General features: G+C 47.2%; 1 long non-coding RNA gene across 1 annotated transcript; it reads right to left on the bottom strand.

Annotated features, from left to right (window-relative positions):
- Nucleotides 1-7,231: 7,231 nt before the first annotated feature.
- On the bottom strand, nucleotides 7,232-7,779 carry LOC127325576 (uncharacterized). Its single transcript, XR_007867257.2, has 2 exons — nucleotides 7,651-7,779; nucleotides 7,232-7,558 (listed from the first exon to the last, which is right to left on the bottom strand). It is a non-coding gene; the product is annotated as an uncharacterized lncRNA (long non-coding RNA).
- Nucleotides 7,780-8,041: the final 262 nt, after the last annotated feature.

The following is an 8,041-nucleotide window of genomic DNA, read 5'->3' as shown; positions in this document are numbered from 1 at the left end:
TAATTATTCACCAGGGAACACAAGCCTATATGTTGGGGAACAACAACCTAAATGGAGAGGAACAAGAGCCTAGACAAAGGGAAACAACAACCTAAACGGAAGGGAACAACGACCTAGGCATTGGGAAACAAAAACCTAAACGAATGGGGAAAATAGCAAGATGGAAGGGAACAAGAACCTAGACGGAGGAGGATAACCGACCTAGATGGAGTGGAACAACAACCTAGAAATAGGAGAACAACATGCTAGATGGAGGGGAACAAGAGCCTGGACGGAGGGGAACAACAGAAGAACAACATGCTAGATGGAGGGGAACAAGAGCCTGGACGGAGGGGAACAACAGAAGAACAACATGCTAGATGGAGGGGAACAACAACCAAGACGTAGGAGACGGGGGGGGGACAAGAACCTGGACGAAGGGGAACAATAGGCTAGTCGGAGGGGAACAATAACCTATACGTAGGAGAACAACAACCTAGATGGAGGGGAACAACAACCTAGACGTAGGAGAACAACAGACTAGAAGAAGGGGAGCAAGAGCTTGGACGGAGGGGAACAACAAGCTAGGCGAAGGGGAACAACATCCTAGACGTAGGAGAACAACATGCTAGACGGAGGGGAACAAGAGCCTGGATGGAGAGGAATAACAGGCTAGGAGGAGGGGAACAACAGCCTAGAAGTAGGAGAACAACAGGCTAGACGGAAGGGAACAAGAGCCTGGACGGAGGGGAACAACAAACTTGACGGATGAGAACAACAGGCTAGGCGGAGGGGAACAGCAACCTAGACGTAGGAGAACAAAATTGCTAGAGGGGGACAACAACCTAGACAAAGGGGAACAACAACCTAGGTTGAAGGGGACAAGAGTCCAAACAAAGAACAACAACATGCTAGACATGGGGGAACAAGAGCCTAGTTGGAGGGGAACAACAACCTAGAAGGAGAAGAACAACATGCTAGACAGAGGGGAACAACAACCTAGACGTAGGAGAACAACATGCTAGAGGGGGGGACGTTATCCTAGATGAGGGGACAATAGCCTAAATGTAGGAGAACAAGAACAAAAGTTCTGCAGAAGGAAAACATAAAATGAGATATGTGAAACACGATTTTTTGGACCAAACGAAACATAAAATAGAAGAGAAATATATTTTAATATTGAACGGTAAGAAAATAAAAAATGATGAAAAATGCATCTTATTAAATATAAAAAATTACTCCCGTAATACACATCTCACTATGAAAAGGAATCACTTTTGTAGACTAAATGAGGAAAAAACAAAGCAAAGAAACTTACTTTAAAAGAAAAAATAATAAGGAAATAGAAGAAAAAAATGAAGAAATACAGAGAAAAATAGAATGGATGAATCATGCAAACAAATGAGCTAGTAGCTAAGACACACTTCCTCCAAGCTAGAACTATTCTTCTAGGTGAGCACGTGCGCATGCTAGTTTACTTGGTCAAGAGCCAGACCACGTCTCGCGCGGGGACGCGACACAAATGTGACAGAAGAGACGACAGACGACCCGAACGGGCAGCAAGCGATCGCGTATTTGGGCCGAGCCCATCGATGGAATCGTTCAGCGAACGGAAACTTCCTGGCGCGCGTGCGCCAGCGAGTCGTTTCCAGATCGGTCCTTGCTCGCGCACGTGAAAGCTCCTTCGCTCGCCCGGAAATCTTCTGGCCCACAAGCTGGCCCTGCGTGATGGCCCATTAGTCCGCTTTTTTGCTCTTGCCTGTAACTTGCTCCGGATCTGCTTTGCTACAGAGAAGCTTAGATACAGGCCTGCACAACGCTCCGCTCCTACTTATTTCTTGCTAGCTTTTTTCTTTCTTGGAAATACATGATTTTATTGTGGTAATCACTTGTTACATTTGTTAAATAGATTATCTTTTTTTTGTTGTAAACGAACCTAGAGAAAAAAAATGTTGTTACAAACACAATTTTTGTTGTTGTTTTTGTTTATGATTTTTATTAACATATTTGATGATTTTTGTTGTAAATCATATTGCTTATTACTTATTTGTAGCATTGCTTTTTTTTAATAATTTTGTTGTAATACTCCGTGTTTTTTGTAAATATTTATGGAACTTTTTTTGTGAAGAACAACTAAAGCAAAAATTGTTTAAAAATAATTTTATTGTAATACTCCGTGGTTTTTATAAATATTAATGGAAAATTTTGTTGTGAAGGAACCTAACGCAAAAATTATTGTTAACCACTTATATTTGTAGCATTACTTTTTTACAAATATTATGATGATTTTGTTGTAATGGGGTAATTTTTTTGGTACGCGGGGTGAGAATTCTTGTTGTAATAGTCTCTGTTATAGGCTAATATCTTCACAGTGGCGTATTTGACGTAAATATTGGGATAGTCAGGGCCGAAGTAGTATACCCCTACAGTTTTAGTGAAGTGTTTTTGGACCGCGGGTTGAGTTTAGAAAATCAGAGGGGGTAAATGCAAACATCGTTGCGACTATTTTTGGACGTCAGATCGGAATCCAATGGCCGGAGAGTAAACGATTTTCTGCCCAGATCGGGCGACCAAGGGCTAGCGCTACCCTTCTTACTTGTGCTCCCTAGAAGGTGCGGGGTTGAGTGGCTTGCGGGGATTGGCATCCAAACATATATATACGGGGCATACATGGACCGTCCCCCCTCGCGTCTCCCTCGCGTCGCCCCTCAAGTCGACTGGGAGGGACCCTAGACCGCGCCGCCGCCGCCTCCCCTCCCTCTCCTCCCCCCTCGTCGCCCTCGGAGGCGGACGCCGGCAAGGCCGTGCGACGCTGGTGATGGGGGTGGCGGGGATCTCTCCTCCGGACCCCGTGCGCTGTTGTAGGGAGGATGACGGCCGCGAGGGGGTGGCCTCCGCCGCTGGTGAGGTCGGCCCGGATTCCCCCCGTCCCCCTCTCCGGCGCGGCCTCGCCGGCGTTGGGAAGTGGTGGCCGGGGGCTTGGTGCCCTCTGACGATCGGGTTGGGGCCAGGATCCCAGGGCGGCGTCCTTGGGCACAGCATGGACCGTCCCCCCTCGCCGATGATGCGGTCTGCCCTCTCCGGCCGCGTGGGCGGTGAAGGGGGCGGCATGTGTGGGCTTGGTACGGAGGTTGCCCCGATGGGCCTCTGGTACCTGATATGAAGACGGAGGCTCCTCCTTCTTGCGGTGCTCGTCGCACCTCCCGGTCCCGGACTTCCTCCGGTGGCTGGGAGGTGTGGTCGGATGTGGGCTCTGGATCGGGGGAAACACTTGGTCGACGGTGGCGGCCGCGACATCAACGACGCTGATGGCCCCGTTCTCCTTCTTGAAGGCGACATCGAGGTGATATACCCTCCCTTCCCGCCCTATCTATCTCGTGTGCAAACCCAAAGCTTTGGTTTGGACGGTGGCGGCACCCGGGTGGTGCCGTTTCCTCAGTGGAGGCGCCGTTTTGAGATAGTGGGTTTGGGTGGATGAGCTCGGTGGAGGTTGGTATGCATCGTCTTCGCTTAGTCCTAGCACCTAGGTCCGGTTTGGTGGTTTGTGCTGCGGGTGGCTGTGATGTTCGTGGGTGGCGGCGTGGCGAGGCGAGGTGAGTGCTTGGAGTCGTTCTCCCCACCGCGGTAACTTCCAATAGCCATGCGTGCTCAGGGAGAGCGATCTACCTCCGACAGGTACGATGCCCTCCGATCCGGGGCGAGAAAGCAGGGAGCTTTCTTTGGAGGTGGAAACGGATGGTGCCTGAGTTTTGCTTGGCCTCTGGAGGTTGACGATGGTGCGAGTCCCTCAATGGCGGCCTTCTTCACCAGCTTCGTTGCCTCTCTTGTCGGATTGCAAGACTGGAGAATGGTCTTAGAGCTCAAGCTGTGTTTCACTCATTTTTCTTGTTTTGCTTGTAGTTTTCGGTTCTTGTTAGCTGGGTTTCAACATCTTGTATCATCTTTCCGGCAACCGCCTTATTAATTTAAGGCAGAGCTACAGCCTAACGTTTAAAAGTATAGGCAGCATGCGTTTTCTTCAAACTGTATGAACTCATGATGTTTGTTACAACATTCAGATAATGATGTTTAGAACGAGACTATTGTTCGGCAGAATGGGCAGCAATAGCAGGATTTGTGCCTTACGTTGATAAATGATAACATGAATTACGAGTACCTCTTTCTCTGTCCATCACGTGCAACAGGTTTTTTATTTGTACATCGCCATCTTTATTTAGGGGAGTGTACATTGTCTCTCAACTGCATCATTTGACACGAGCTACTCAGTCTCGAGGAAAGGATTATGTGAGCACAGGGCTGCATGAGCTATACCAGGACGAGGCATCGATCTGGGCGACGATAATCAAAGCCAAATACTGCGACGCCGATAATCTGTTCGAGGGCTCAGGGCAAGGAGCCTCGCAATTCTGGAAAAGCTTGCATAAAATTAATCATTTCTTCAAGCTCGGTGCGAAACACATCATTGGTGATGGGCGACGCACGTTCTTCTGGACTGACTGGTGGTGCAGCAACTAACCTATCAAGGAACGCTTCCCTGAGCTGTTTAATATCTGTGATAACCCTAACCTCTCGGTGGTAGAGGCCCTGGAAGCCGGGGAGCTTCTTATCACCTTTCGGCGCTCTCTTAGTCCGGAAGGAAGGCGGCAGTGGCTCGACCTGGTGTCACTCGTTCAGCCCTTCACCCTCTCTAGCACTAAGGACAAGGTGGTTTGGCACTTGGAACCCTCGGGTGTTTTCTCGGTGCAATCGTTGTATGCCAAGCTCTCTCAAGGGGCGACGGTTGCACATCATAAGGATGTTTGGTCAGCTAAGGTGCCCCTGAAGATCAAGATTTTCGCTTGGCAGCTCATCATAGATAGATTACCGTCCAGCCAACAGATTGCAGCTCGCCATGGTCCTACCTCGGGTAATTGCGCCCTTTGCGGCCAGTTGGAAGATGCTGGGCACATCTTCTTCTCTTGCTCCCTCGCTAGGTTTGCTTGGAGCGCCGTTAGACAAATCCTTAGTTGTAACTGGAATCCAGGGAATTTCCCACAATTTCATGCCATTCTCTCTAGCCTTGCGGGAAGGGCCCGTAGGCTAGTGTGGAATCTCTTTCTCGCCCAATCGTGGGCTCTGTGGAACATTCGTAATAAGCTTACTATTGAAAAAAAAAGTCATTAACCATCCCGCTAATGTGATTTTCAAAACTGCCCTTTTTCTACAGCTTTGGAGCGGCATGGCCAAGACAGGAGATCGGGAGGGCCTCCGGTGGCTGGAGAACAAGCTGAGGGAGATGTACGCCGCCGTGAGACCAAGTCACTCAAGCCAATGAAGATCAAGTAGTCAGGCTTGCGGAGTTGCTTTTGCCTGTGTTCCTTATGTCGGTGCTTCGTTGGACCTATGTCTCTACCTCGTTTTCTCGTCTTTCCTTGGCTAAGCTGTATGCCACAGCGTTTGTATAACCGTTTAAACCTCTGGGCTTTATTAATTTAAAGTCGGGCATGTTATTGCCTTTTATCTAAAAAAAGATGAAATCGTTCGCTGCATTAGGATGGTCAAGCTCTCGGCATTGTTTGACAGAAGCCATGAGAAGCCCCCCATTTGTCAAGTACGATGAACTTCCTCTCCTCTTTTTTGGCAGCTTGTCTTCGCACATGATCATCGGCATCGGTGCTTGACAAGCTAATCTGAACATAGAGTATTGTTGAAAGTAATCGAGAGATAAACGAGAGAAGTGAGATACAAAGAGCAAATGATTCAACGGATGTTCTTTATTGATGGAGTATAAGGTTTATATTGATGAAATACAACATCTTCATTGATCAAGCACCTGTTCAAGCTTGGGGCCAGACCTAGCATACGAGATGGAAATCGCATGCAGTTTTGGATGGACAATGGGCAGACGAGGTAGCTCTCAAGGACAGATTTCCCGAGCTGTTTAACATCTCTAATTCGCAAATGAGCACGGTGGCGTAGGTGTGCGGGCTTCGGGGTAACTTGACCTTCCGTAGAACGCTAGACCAACAGGGTATAGAGGCTTGGCACCAATTGAGAGCCATCATTGAACAAACCAACCTTACCTAGGGCCAAGATATGGTGTCTTGGTCTTTGGAACCAACGGGGTGTTTCTCGATCCGGTCTATGTATTTGAAACTGGCGCAAGGAGCTTCCATCGCGCACTTCCGAGATGTTTGGGCGGCATGTATCCCACTCAAGAACAAGATCTTCTCGTGGCAACTAGTACTTGACAAGCTACTCACGAGTCTCAACATTGCGACTCGGCAGGGGCCATGCAATGGTTGTGGCAAACTGTGTGGTAGGCCAGAAGAGGCTACACATATCTTCTTTACATGCTCTACGGCGGTCTTCGCATGGAGTGTAACCCGTCAACAGTTGGGATGCAACTGGTGCCCCGCTAACTTTGCTCAATTGTTTACTATCATCTCTAGTCTTTCGGTAGATTTAGAAGATGTGTTTGGTTGCTTTTCATTGCACAATCTTGGGCACTTTGGCTCTTTAGAAACAAGATGATCATCGAATCCAAATTTATGAAACACCCCGCTAATATTATCTTTAAAACGATATTGTTTCTACAGCTGTGGAAGCCCCACACAAAGCCATTGGATCGGCCCTGGATCGAGCACACAATCGTCGAGCTCAAGCTTCTTCATGATGCAACTGCCCTAAGAAGGAATGAGCAAGCCACGTGAGTTGCTTTTGAGTTGCGTTTGTTGTGTCAGCTGATCATGTGATGTTGGTTCTCTTAGCTAGTTCGTTTTGTTGACGAAGCTGAGGGCTTTATTAATTTAAAGTCAGGCATTTCATGCCTTTTATCTAAAAAAAGTTTTATATACAAGGGGAAGAGTCGCAATCACAGGGATGCGACGGTATCGTGAGTATGTTGGTTTCCAATCTCGTGTAATTAACCGTCCATGCAGGGTAACTGGGGATATCTCATAATTAACATTTAATTAATTATTCACATCAAGTATGCAGCTAGCAAGGAAATAGCGAGAGGCTGAACTGTGGGCACGGCTATCATGTGCACTGCATAAAGCAGTGGCTTTCTCGGAAGAACGCTTGCCCAATTTGCAAGATCGCCATCCCAAAACCATGAGATCATCCCGCCACCACATTACTTTTTGTTCTGGTATAGTACTTGTATTCATTCATGTCTGAGAGATGTTTCATGTTTGTTCTTCCTACAGCCCTCTCTGCTCTGCATATAAACATCGTTGATGAAAAACACAGGAGACCAACACACAAATCATCAATTATACGTGAAAACATACCATGTCACACAAGATAGCACATATAGGAGTTCATCAGTGATACTCAGGTTCTAGCTAGCATATCATAAACATCCTCAGAACAGTGACAATATATAGGGCTGGGTAACATTCCCAGACATTAAAAAAACGTCTTGCTTCTTCTCTGCCTCGTTCACTTGCTCTGCTTCTTCTCTCACCCCTTCACTCGCTCTTGCTTCTTCTTAGCCACCTTCACTTCGCTTCCATCAGTGGCTATCATAACAACCACACTTGTCCCTGCCATAAGGGTAAGGATTTTTCTTCCCGGAAAATGCACTATCAACTCCCTGCAGACAGATCAAGAGGAGATGATATCAACTCCTGTCAAACAGGAAAAGAAGAAGAAATAACCTGTATATGCATATGTTTGGTATTGTACCATAAAACCTGGTGTATCGGCTTTAGGTCCTTGAATTCATCCTGAAGATTCAACATGATCATTAATTTATATCATTAGTTAACTGTTAGTTGATTGGTAGTAATAAGAATAGTGAATTCTGATACAAAAAAACGGCAACTTTTACAGTACCTTTTACCACTCCTGAAATAGAGAGAGGTATGAATTAAACAAGCGGTTCAGATTTGATGTCACAGTTTAGGCCCAGCAGGCCCAACGTGCTGTAATTATTGGAAAAAAAAGGTAGAACTAAGAGAAACAGGATCAACAAATGCTGAAGCGACGCGCCCAACAATTCCCCATGCCGCCGCTCCCGCCTCCACCTCCCATGTGGACAGCTACACTGCCGTGTACGCCGCCGTCACCTCCACCA

This window comes from Lolium perenne, chromosome 1, assembly GCF_019359855.2.
Source record: "Lolium perenne isolate Kyuss_39 chromosome 1, Kyuss_2.0, whole genome shotgun sequence".
Lineage (NCBI taxonomy): Eukaryota > Viridiplantae > Streptophyta > Magnoliopsida > Poales > Poaceae > Lolium > Lolium perenne.
Note: the sequence above shows the minus strand (reverse complement) of the source record. Positions and strands in the feature narration are given on the sequence as shown.